Genomic DNA, 12,937 nt, shown 5'->3' on the forward strand with positions numbered 1-12,937 from the left:
TCAGTTTCTTAATCTTTTTATCTCTTTGAACATAGCACTTAATTCTATTCCCTTTCTCCTCAAAATTTACATTTTACATTTTCTTGCTCCTTTTCTTGATAAATTTTCTTTAGAATTACCACTAATAACCACAGAACGGAGTCTATACTAGGCTGTTTTGAAATTTCTTCTGCCAATGCAATTAATTCAAATCTTTTCACTTTAGCCTCAGACAGACTCTCTGGACAAGGGCAAAAAGCAGCCACATTCTTCACCAAAATATCACAAAACAATCTTTGGGTCACATATTAATATTATTATCCTCTGTTTCCCCTTGATCCAGCACCCCACACCTCAAATAACTCTTGGCACTACTGTCTTCAAGATTCCTACTAGAATGGCCAATTAAGCAGTTCTTAACACATTCCACTGCTTTCCTAGCCCAAAGTACTAAAGGCTCAAAGTCCTCTGAACAAAAAATGGTCAGGTTTATGATAGCAATACACCACTAACTTTTGTTTTAGTTAGGGTTTTGTTACTGTGAAGAGACACCATGACCACAGCAACTCTTATGAAGGAAAATGTTTAATGGGGGTGGCTCACTTACAGTTCAGAAGTTCAATCTATTATCACCATCATGGTACATAGCAGCATGAAGGCAGACATGATACTGGCTACTTCTTGAACAGAGGACAACAGGAAGTGAACACAGTCAGCAAAAGAGACCTAAAAGCCCACCCCCACAGGGACATACTTCCTCCGACAAGACCAAACCTACTCCTAAAGACAAAACCAGACCTCCTAATAGTGTCACCCTCTACGAGCTTATGGGGTCAATTACATTCAAACTACCACACTATACTTGTTCATTTTTTTAAGTACTGGGATTTGAACCCAGGTACATCTAGCTGTATCTGCAAAGTGAGTACATACAATTATTGCTCAATTCAAAACCAAATAGAGGCTGCAGAAATGACTCCATAAGTAAAAGCACCTGTTTTGCTAATGTTTGAACCTGAGTTTAAATCTCCAGCCTGTCATGACAATAGAGGAGAGAGGCTGATCCCAAGACCCTGAAAGCTTCTTGGATAGCTAACCTTGCTAAAATGCCCAGTTTCTTAACCAGTGAGAGACCATGATTTAAAGCTACAAGAAATTCTTAACTGATTTCTCAGAGCCAGAGAAATAGCTCAACAGTTAAGAGCACTGACTGCTCTTTCAAAGAACCTCAGTTCAATTCCAAACTCTTACATGCTTGCTTATAACTACAATTCCAGGGGATCTGTCCTCTGAAGAAACCAGGCATGCATGTGGTATACAGATAGACATACATATAGATAAAACAATTTTAAAATATTATAAATCAAATTCTCAGCCAGGCATGTTGGCTCGACCTCTACATGTATGTACATAAACCCAAACCCTCATTTATATACAACACACATACTTTCCACACACATCCAAACACACACAGAATAATAATGAAATAAATAGAGTTCTTAAAATATTTTGGAAATCCTTGAAAATTTTAAGGCATGGATTCTCATGATTATAATCCAAAGCTCTTCAAATCAGACAAATTAGCTGTTACACTTTGTTTCCCTTATCTCAGCTTCTTCTGAGATTTGTGAAATCTACCAAACACACAGTTGTCCTAAGAGTAGTTCACAGATACTAAGGGGAAAGAGAAAGTCAAATCATTTTTATCTACAACGTATGTACAGTTGACATCCTGTTTGCTTTCCCTGCTTAATTTCATTCAATTGAGATACAAAAATACTTTTTGTATGACTGTGAAAACATTTGGCACAAAGGGCAGTAAAGATGTGAATCACCAGGGATGATAGATTGAGTCACTGGAAAGGGTTCAGAATACCACTGGTGTAGGAGGTTCTTCTGTCTATGTGTTGCTTCCATTAGTTGAATAAAGAAACTTTCTTGGCCTTTTGATAGAGCAGAACTTAGATAGGTGGAGTAGACATAACAGAATGCTGGGAAGAAGGGCAGAATGGCAGATGCCATGAAGCTCCTGCCTGAGACTGACGCTGGTTAGAATCTTTCCCTGTAAGCCATGACCTCATGGTGTTATACAGATTGGTAGAAATGGGTTGAAGAAAGATTTAAGAGTTAGCCAATAAGAGGCTAGAACTAATGGGCCATGTAGTAATTTGATTAATATAGTGTCTGTGTGGTTATTTCAGGGGTTAAGCTAGCCAGGTGGCCAGGATGACAAGCAGCCCACTCCTCTTACTAAATACCACCTGTGTTCCAGGCTCAAATAAGGATCAAATTACAGAACAGAGAGGGAATGTTGATTCTTGTGCTAACTAGAGCTTGCTTTGATGTACTTCTTCCCACCCTACCTATGATTCTGAGTTTTAAATTTAAGGAATTTAAAATAGTCACATAATAGAGTACTCTTTGCTTTCTTAAGTGATATAATTGAAAGGACTTAGGGTAAAATTTGTAGGGAGATAAGAAAATCCTAGATGTTATGATGATATTTGCTATCAGGTGTGCACTTAATGAAATCCCTTATGATTTTAACAAAATTAAGCAAGAAAAGAAAATTCAAAAATGGATTGTTCCTAGGAATCTATAAAATTAAGAAGAAATGCCCAGAAAGACAAACAGTGACAGTGGTAAGTCAGCCAGATATCCATATCAGTATGGATAGATCTTCTAAAAAAATGGGAATCTGGAAAATGATGACCCTAACTTACTCCTCAGTACGTACAAATGGCTGTCACTCAAAACAAGCCCAAAAACTACACATGTTTTCAGAGAAATTTCATGGATTTAGGGAACCAAAGACAGCCCCAGATGCTGGCAAGTATATTAAGTCAAATTACAGATCCAAAGAAGAAAGTCAGAGTTGAAGAAACACAGTGCAGATATAAGGTGGGGAAGGAATATGCAGGTAAGTGTAGAATATTCTTGTGTCTGGTGACTAGGAGTTCCATTAATTAGACAAGGGTGTGATCATCTTTCGATATACTTAGACTCTTAGTTGAAATTTCAAGAAAGATGTGTCCTTAAAAATTTGAGGGATGCCTTGTGATATAAAGACAAAGAACATGACTAGGGCTACACGAGGGAATCTATCTGGAAATAAACAAGGTTCTTCAATTTAGCACATAGGGAATGTAATCCCTACATTCTACCCATGTGAATGGGTAGAAAAGTATTTCCTTCCCCAGCAGAACCTTGAGGTAAGATGATACCCAAACATTTTGGTCCCTGAAGATAGGGAGCGAATCAGCTCTACCTGGCTAGATACCTGACTAGGGAGAAAGACAAAGGTGCTGTTCCAAGCTACTAACTTACAGAGTAATTAGTTTCATGGCAATAAGTAAATAGTATTAACAATAGCTATGACATATTTTATTAAAGGCTATAATTTAAATCTGTTGTATATAAGATGCCATCTCGTGTTTCTGAACTTCTGATGGAAAGTGTCCTCTAACGAAAACTTGTATTTCCCTCAGCTGGTAAAAGGTGTGCCCAATGTTTGTGAGGAAAAGATGTGAAAGAATATAAACAGATGAAAACTACTGCATTTACCTCTTCTGCCTTGAAAAAGAAAAGAATTGAGCATTAAATAAAAGTATCACCTGGGATCCCCTCTAGAGCCAAGTCTCTCGCCAACCCTAAAATGGATTCCTTAATGTTGGTATTATCTTCCCTGCTCCTATATTCGCCCTTTCTCCATCTCCACCCTCCCACTCCCCCAAGCTCTTGCCAGTCCTTCCCTTCTCCCTTATGTCTCCCCCTCTCCCGTTCCCCCAAGCTCACCCCCACCCCTGCTCCCACCCCAATGCTCACAACTTTTGCCTGGCTTTTGTTTGCTTCCAATTTCCAGGATGATCTATATATGTTTTTCTTTGGGTTCACCTTGTTATTCAATGAGAGAGGGAGAGAGAAAAGGGGGTGTGGGGGAGCAGGAGGGGATTGGGAGGAGGGAAGGAAGTGTAAATATTTGAATGGAAAAATTTAAAAAAATAGAAAAATAAAAAAGAAGCAATAGTAAAAAAAAATAAAAGTTTCACTTCTAAAATTCTATACTCCTTATTTTAATCCAAATAAAAATAGACATTTAAAACACCACCCAAGGTAATTGCATAACTCAAAATTATACATATATATAAATATATATTATATGTATATAATTATACAAATATAATGTATATATATTCTCTCAAATCTCAGGTCTTTCATTATCACTAACTCTAGTTACTACAATTCCAGCCATGAACCAAATAAAAAATAACCCCTGAGTTCGTGAATATTGGATTTCAATTGGGATTGGGATATCGTATATTTAAATTTATATTTCTTTTTGTGGATATATAGACAATTTACTTCTTTTCCTCACTTCTAACTCACTCTGCAGCAGGTTTTCCACTGACACTCTGTTGATAAGATTAAATATCTTAAAAGTCAAGGGTCAATCAATCTAATAACTAATGCTAATTTTTGTGAAATTTTATCTTGACAAACATGTAGCTCTTTCTGTTCCTTAAAATCTCAGCTAATCTAGTTAATTCAGGAAATACTTAGACGCTTCAGGGAAATCAATGTTGTAATTTCATACTGTTGAATTCTAATCACTACAACTAGTATTAATAAAAGCATATATCCAGTCTTGTGTTTCAATGTCAATGTAGTTAAGACAAATAGCTGTAAATTCCAGAATCCTTTTCTTTACAACAAATAGCTGTAAATTCCAGAATCCTTTTCTTTACAATATTTTGGATTTGGGTTAGATAAATGCGGCACTTTTTTGGAGTGAAAAAGCCAAAGATCTTAGAAGACTGGAATGGGAAGACAGTATGCACAGTGGGCCATAGTGTCAACTACTTTTTCCACTGTTTATACAAACCTACAGCAACTTCAAGCCGATCATTAAGCTCTACCAATGAGGCTAATTCAAATGGCCACTTAGTTAAAGTCCTACTTCATCCGCTAGATGTAGAAACATTCAGGAACTTTTTTCCAGCTTTGGTCTGACTAGTCAAAAAGGTTTTCATGGTTGGTGAACTCCCTGCTCTCGACTTTTCCATTTTTCTTGTCTGTAAGCATTAATGTCAATTAACAATCCCTCTACCCAGAGTATGTGCACTGCTCTTGTTTTAAATGTCCCTCACAGGTATTTATGCAATACTAAAAATTCAATGACTTTCCTTATAAAATAGGACATATTTAAGGAGTAAAAGTGGGATATTCTTTTAAATAATCTTTACAACTAAAGGCAAGGAGTTGACTCAAGAATATGTGTGCTTCTTTAAAAGATTTACAGATAAAATACATTACTACCTGAAACAGGACTACATATAATACATTAGTATATAATCCGTTCTACAACAGTCATAGACTCAGCCTTATGCCACAGTGAGAAAAACTCCTCCCACTTAAATGCATAATGATGAAATCAATACTTCATCAACAAAAACACAGACAATTGATGATCTCACAGCAGCAAATCCCAAAGAAGGAAAAAACACACAAAATAACATAATAAACAAAAACTAAATTAACAGGAGATAGCAATCACTCATCATTAATATCCTTTACTACAAATGGACTCAGCTCACCTATAAAAAGATAAAGGTTAACAGATTGGGTACAAAAACAGAAATAATCTTTCTGCTGCAAGAAACAGACCTCAACCTCAAAGACAGAAGACATTGCTTCAGAATAAAGGATTGAGAAAAAAAATTCCAATCAAATGGACCTAAAAAACAAGCTGATGTAGCTATCCTAATATCTAACAAAACAGACTTCAAGCTAAAATCAATCAAGAGACAAAGAAGGACTTTTCATATTAGTCATATAAAATCCATCAAGAGGAAATCTCAATACTGAACAGCTATGCCCCAAATACAGGGGCACCCTCATGTGTAAAAGAAACACTACTAAAGCTTAAATCATACATTAAACCCCACACACTAATAGTGGGAGACTTCAACACTCCACTCGTACCACAGGACAGATCAGTCAGACAAAATAATTAACAAAGAAATAGGGGAACTAACTAACACAAGTTATGACTCAAATGGACTTTACAGACATCTATAGAACATTCTATCTAGCACCAACTACCCTTCGCTCTACTCCACTCTTCTGGTCATAACATCCTATGCTTCCGCACTATTGAATTTCCCACATGCTTCTTCTGAGTCTAGAATCCACTACACCACTACATTAATCCCTTCCATCCTTGCACTCCTCCCATAGCATGTATTTCCAAACAAGGATATTTTGAACTGGAGAGATTCTATCTCCTCCCTGGTACATACACTACCTGACTGACTCTGGACAATTTCTCTCTAAATAACCTTCAAGCTTCATTAAAACAAAACATCTGACTTATGTTTATTAGTTCTCTTACCTGTTTGTATATTATTTATAGCTCATTGGAAAGGTACACTAAGCATGAACAGGATAGGGACTTAAAGGTTTTCTTCACTTTTTAAGGAGATCCAATTCCTGTAAGTAAAGAAATATTGAATGTTTACTATATGAAATACTACATTATTGAGGGATGATGAATTGACTAAGTAATAAATGTCTTTTGAAGCAATTCCACTGCTTTTAAATTACCCTAATCTTGCACATGAGTAAGCCATGTCTCTAATGCAATATGTCGCTAATGCCAACAAGAATCATAACTTACACCTACATCTATCATCACAATAGCTATTCCTTATCTCTCAAAACATTTCCTTATTTACTTCTTTGCCTTGTCCTGTTTGTTTATACTTTTCCAATAGTTCTCTTTTTATTCTTTGTAAATTGGAGTCACCCACATCTTTTCCACAAAGTGCTATTTTCCTTCTACTTAATTTCCGTTTGTCTCAGCTTTGATATTTTGATTGTACTTTGTCTTTATTTTTTAGCATGTAGAGGAAACTAGTGTGTATCCCATGTGTAAATACATACATAGCTAGACATCTTAATTTGATTACAGTTATCTAAGAGATAGATTATAGATTACTTCTGAATTCCTAACAACATTAAGAAAAATATGTTGCATATAAAAGGCATCATATTTGAATTATTGAATCATATTCTAAATTATATTTTCATATATCAGCTCAAATACTGATAATTACATTATTAGCCTTTGGCAAATTTCCTGAAGGCAAGTATTCAAAGATACTTTCAATCAATGGCATATTAAATATCTCTGCTAAGTCATACCAATTAACTCTATTACCGACATAACCAACACAGATGCAAGGATATAGCCAATCCACCAGAAGAATCTGACTCATTAAGAAGCTGTTCTTCTCTTTAGCCTTCACTGCAAAACAAGCAAGAACACACGCACGCAGCACTCAAAGTCAAGAGTTTGGTATTCACTGTGCTGGACAGACTGCAAAATTGTCTGGGTTGGATCCAAGTAGTTTGAACTCATGGCTAGATCATGGAATCAGGACACTGGGGTTGCACGTCTGGGTGCAACATTTAGTAAAATCAGATAGACTGAAGCATTGAAATATGAAATTCAATGGTTCAGCTAAATCATTGTTCAAGTTGGCAGTTTATTCAGCCCATTCAGAATTGAGGAATTTGAAATTGTCTAGACCATACTTGAGACAGTGAGCCACAAATTCCAACCTAGAGGCAATTCTGTGGTTGCATAACTTAAATTTCTTCTCCTGAAGTCAATGAAAAAAGTACTATAATAATAAATATCTATTAATGTCAGAACTCATTATATAAGTTGATCCATAACCATGTATTATGACAAATGACCAAACACAGAGGGTACTAAAACCTATAAGTGTAACCCCACAGAACACATAAAGAAACCAATGAACAGGGGTGCTATTATACAGCCATGGTTTGTCAAGTATACACAAACTCTTAAATGCTACATTAAACTGAATGGTAACAATGCTTATAAAAAATAGTCATGTTTGTTTATTGAATAATTATCTTTTTATGAATAGATCACAGATTAGTCTAAAAATGGGCCCCCATAGTTTATGTATATATACACATATATGTATATACATATATGTTTCTATGAAGATGATGCAAAGAATGTACTAATTTCTTTTTTAATGTTCGATTAGGAACAGTTGAAATAATTCTTTTATGTAACTTATTAAATATATTTATCTCTAACAATAAGAAACTGGCATGTCCATGTTGTTAAATGTTATGTTCAGATTACTTTACTGCAGTGGGATCGGAGAAGAGACACAGAATTAGGAAGACCTGACTAAAAAGTAAAATAAATCATTGTTTTCCCATAGAACAACACATCACTGGAATGCTTCTTGCTTTGCTAACAAAAAAATTGTCAATAATAATTTATCAAAAAGTAAGTTTAAATTGCATATATTTGTGCAACAGTTCACATATTTTATATATACTATAATATGTCTTATATACATATATGAGTTTTATATATACATTTATATATAAAAAGGTCTATGTGGATAATTGAATTTTGTAAGGCTATACTAATAAGCTATTCTGCAATTCAATGGCAAATTGAATGAAATTAATTTACCACCCTACCCTTTTCAATATGAAGTGTTATGGATACATGACTACTAGATTTGATTCTGAATATGGAATGGGCAAAGAAAAGATATTTTCTCTACGATACTGACTATATTTATTTAAATTTCTCAAAATCATACCACAGAAGGAAACACTTGTCTTCAAGGAGCTTTTTATCCCCATTTACTTTCAATAGTAGAATAGTTAGGACTGAGATTCCTTCCAAGAAGCTTTACTTAATGACTTTTAAAAATAGAAAGAAAAAAATAACTGTCTAGTAAGAATCAATTTGCTGATGTGTAGTGTGTATTAGAAAAAATGATGCTGAAATATTGAGTATAACTCTTACTACATCCACTATTAGAACACAAACTCTACGTTCCCATTCTTACAACAATTTTGTTCCTTTCACTCAAGAGGTGAATGGTTGTAGTTGAAGACTCTGGTAAATTAGCAGCTATGAAACAAAAATACTGACATGCTAAAGTTATTAATAGGATTAGTTTATTTAATTTTTTAGTGTAAGGAATAATAATACTAAATCATTTGAGATTGTGGCCATATGTTATTGATCAAAACTTTATTAGACAGAGAATCATATGAAAGAGCTAATTTCAAAGTTTTATCATGCTAAACAGCCATTTCTCTCCTCCTTCCTTTTTGGTTCCTAGCCAAGTTTCCAAGAAGAACAAAAGATTTCAGAAGAACAGCTCTGTATTCATTTCTACACTTTGAGTTTTATAATCTTGAGCAAGTGGTTATTATCTCTGAAAATAATTGCTCTTTCCTTAAAAGCTAATATATTCACATTATGGAATAATGTATTCTTAAGGACAGTAATCTAGCTAGTAACATGGCATGTTAATTCATTAGTAAGACTGAGATTCTTCACCAGAATTGAGGACAAATGGAATCTAATCCTATTCTCCAAACAGTTCCCATCAGTCTGAAACCCTGTGACTCTGGCCTTTGTTCTCCACATTCATCTTAGCTTTCAGGTGTTCTTAGATCCAACAGTTCTAGCATTCTGTACAGCAATATTACTTGGTTATCCAAGTTTCTCAAATTCCTCCCACAAACCCACTTCATATGCTTTCTAAGCACAATTTTAAAATCTCTTAAGGACACCCCCATTGTCCTCAATATGAAGCATACTCCTTTTCCAGCCAGACTGCATATTTTAACATTTTTTTTCTCTTCTGCTTCTTTGTTCCTGCTTTTCATGTAAATTTGGCCAATGTGGGCAGTCACAACCACACTACTGCCAGGATGTTATAATTTCTTGAAATTTCCATTGACAAATTCATTAGCTTGTTGCCTTCAAATTCAGCCTAACTCAAATTCAAAGGACTCAAATAAAATATTGGTGAATTCTTTGCTATAATTTAATGGAAATGATGCCTAGTATTTGAGGAGACAGAGCTGTCATTTGCATTTAAACACCTGTGAGCCTGGCTTTTATTCTCTACAATAACAACAGCATTGGGTTCTCTGAGCCCCAAAAAGTGTTAGCTTTGTTTTTAGCACTCCAACTTTTTTTTTACTATATTTTCCAAACTTTTCAAACTTCTCTTCAAACTCCTATCTAAGGTTTTTGATCCATAGCCCCACTTTTAGTTACCAACTTTTGCAGTAGCTTATGTTACTGTGGAAGAACACCTAAGGAAAACAACTCAAAGAAGAAAATTTGGCTCCTATTGAAAGGTTTAGTAGTAAGCTAGGCTATCTAAATTGGGCAAAATAATGGCTAACTTTGATTGTCAACTTGACACAACCAAGAATCAGATGAGAAGCAAAGCTCAAAGTCAGATTGTCCATACTGAACTGGCCTATAGGCTTATCTTAGTAGACCATATTATTTTAACAAATGTGCAAAACCCCACCCAGCTATGGAGGTACCATCCCCTAGACATGTGCTCCTGAACTGTATTAAAGGGAGAAAGCAAGCTGAATGTAAGAAAGCAAGTAACCAACTAACCCTGTGTGCAAATTTTTCTCTGCTCTTGACTTTTGATGTCCTATGACTAGTATTTGAAGCTCCTACCTTGATTTCCCTGTAATAATGAACGTTAACCAGAACTGTAAGATGGAATAACCTCCTTTTGCCCCAAGTATAGATGTTTTATGACAGACACAGATAGTAAAGAAGGACAGGTCTACAGCAAGGCAGAGCCATAATGATGGAATGAGGGAGGTGGGTCATTTGTCTGTTGCTTTTATTGGTTAATAAAAAAAAGCTGCTTAGCCTGTGATAGGACAGAAAATTAGGTAGGCAGAGTAAACAGAACAAAATGCTGGAAAAAAAGAAGCCGAGTCAGGCAGTCGCCGTGATTCTCCAACCCCAGACGAATGTAGGCTAGAATCCTTCCTGTTAAAACACCATTTCGTGGTGCTACACAGATTATAAAAATGGGTTCATCGAGATGAGAGAGTTAGCCAGCAAGAGGCTGAAACTAATGGGCCAAGCAGTGTTTAAAAGAATACAGTTTTTGTGTAATTATTTCAGGTAAAGCTAGCAGGGTGGAGGGAAGCAGCCCACCGCTTCTTCAACAATGGGAGATATAGGAACCAGTGAAGGATAATAAGTGCACTTCATGGTAACTGGAGGGCAGAGATACAGGAAGCAACAACAGATTGGCAAATTCCACAATGGCATGCCACCTGAGACTGACTTTCTCCAACATGGCCCTACTTTCTGATATCTCATTCAGCTATTAACTCACCAATGAATTAGCTTTACAAACAAAATTAGTGCCATTTTGATCTGACAATCTCTTAATATTGCCTTTGGTAATAAACTTTCAATGTATGGGTCATCTGGTATTTACAGAGGTCAGATGAGAACTTCAGATACCCTAGTACTTAAATTACAGGTGTTGTGAACCACTATGAAAGAGCTGGGCCCAAGTCATCTGGAATAGCAATGTGTTCCTAACTGTTATGCCATCTTTACAGCCCCTAACTTTTTCTAGTTTTTTGTTATTTTAGTCATTCTCATTCCTTTGTTTCCACAAATGAATTGTAGTACATTCATAAGTATTCAGATGTCACTTATCTTATTACAGGTTGTGCCTTAGTGACTCATTGAAAACATGAGTCAAAATGCATTTAACACATCTTATCTACTAAGTATCATATTAACACTAAACTATAAAATATTCAGTTTACCCTCACATGACTCAGGGGTTCGGATTAGTGATGCTGTTCAGCATCTCAAGAGAGTAGCAAATTCATATGACTGTCCTCAGAAAACATTAAAATTGGAACAATGACTTCTGCTAAATGTATGTTGCTTTTCCTTCATTCTGCCATTAAACATTTGCAAGCTGAACATCTACAAATCAGGGAACATCTGTTTTTCTGTGATTCATCCCATTAGAATTTTGATTGGATGTGAAAATGTACATGCCCTCACACACAGTTAGAGAGTATGCTGACAAATCAGCCAGAGACTCATCCAAATGAGTTACCGTGGAAACAACAGATTCTTTCTTTGAAACAAGCCTTTCCATGTGGGGATATACTCAGTGTATTGTCTTCACTGTATCATCACAACACCATTAAATTTTGCCATGTATGTGAGGCTATGTCACAGTTTAAGAAATTCATGAATATTATTATTATTTAAAATATATCTTTCTTTCCCTAAAGACACATATTTTTTTAAAAAAACATATTTAATTAGCCTCTAAAACAATTACTTTCCAAGGTAAGGTGTCCTCCAAGAAGACACACAATGACAATAAAAGAAGTTCAGAATTAGAGTTTTGTAGTAACAAATATATTACCCCGCATGGATTAGGAAGCACTTCTGAAATCTATTTCAAAATAAATTGCCGAATTTAATAACTAAAAATAGATAAACCATTCAATTGTTTTGCTTTGCATTTCTTTGTTGTTGTTTTTATGTTGTGGTTTGTAGACTTTTTAAAAGTTCCTTGAGAACTTCCTATGATCAATTTTTTTATCATATTTATTCTTTCTCCATGCTCCTCCCTGGTACATTTCCTCTTCCCCACCTCTCTAATTTTCTGCCCTCTCTCCAGCAATCCAATTTGTGCTCTTCATATATTCTTAGATAAGTAGGTCACCACTAAACAATTGTCAAGCTACCAGTGGACTGAATTCTTAAAAATCAGACTCACTTTCACTCTGTAGCTATCAGTTACTAGTAGCTTCTTAGTTAGGTCTGGGATTTTGTGCCTACTTCCACTCTCCAAAGAGAATTTTGTCTTGAGCATGCTGTCTCAATTGCTGTGAATTTGCATATGTATCTGCCCTGTTCTATCCAGAAAGCATTGTTGCTTCATCATTATCCACCATCTCTGATATTTTCCCCACTTCCTCTTCTGCAATAGTTTCCAAACCTTAGAAGGATGGGTTGCTGGGAGCCGATTTGAATAGCTGCCATTACAAGATGGCATTTGGCCCCAGCCTC

The sequence above is a fragment of the Microtus ochrogaster genome, chromosome 2 (genome assembly GCF_000317375.1).
Source record: "Microtus ochrogaster isolate Prairie Vole_2 chromosome 2, MicOch1.0, whole genome shotgun sequence".
Taxonomy (NCBI): domain Eukaryota; kingdom Metazoa; phylum Chordata; class Mammalia; order Rodentia; family Cricetidae; genus Microtus; species Microtus ochrogaster.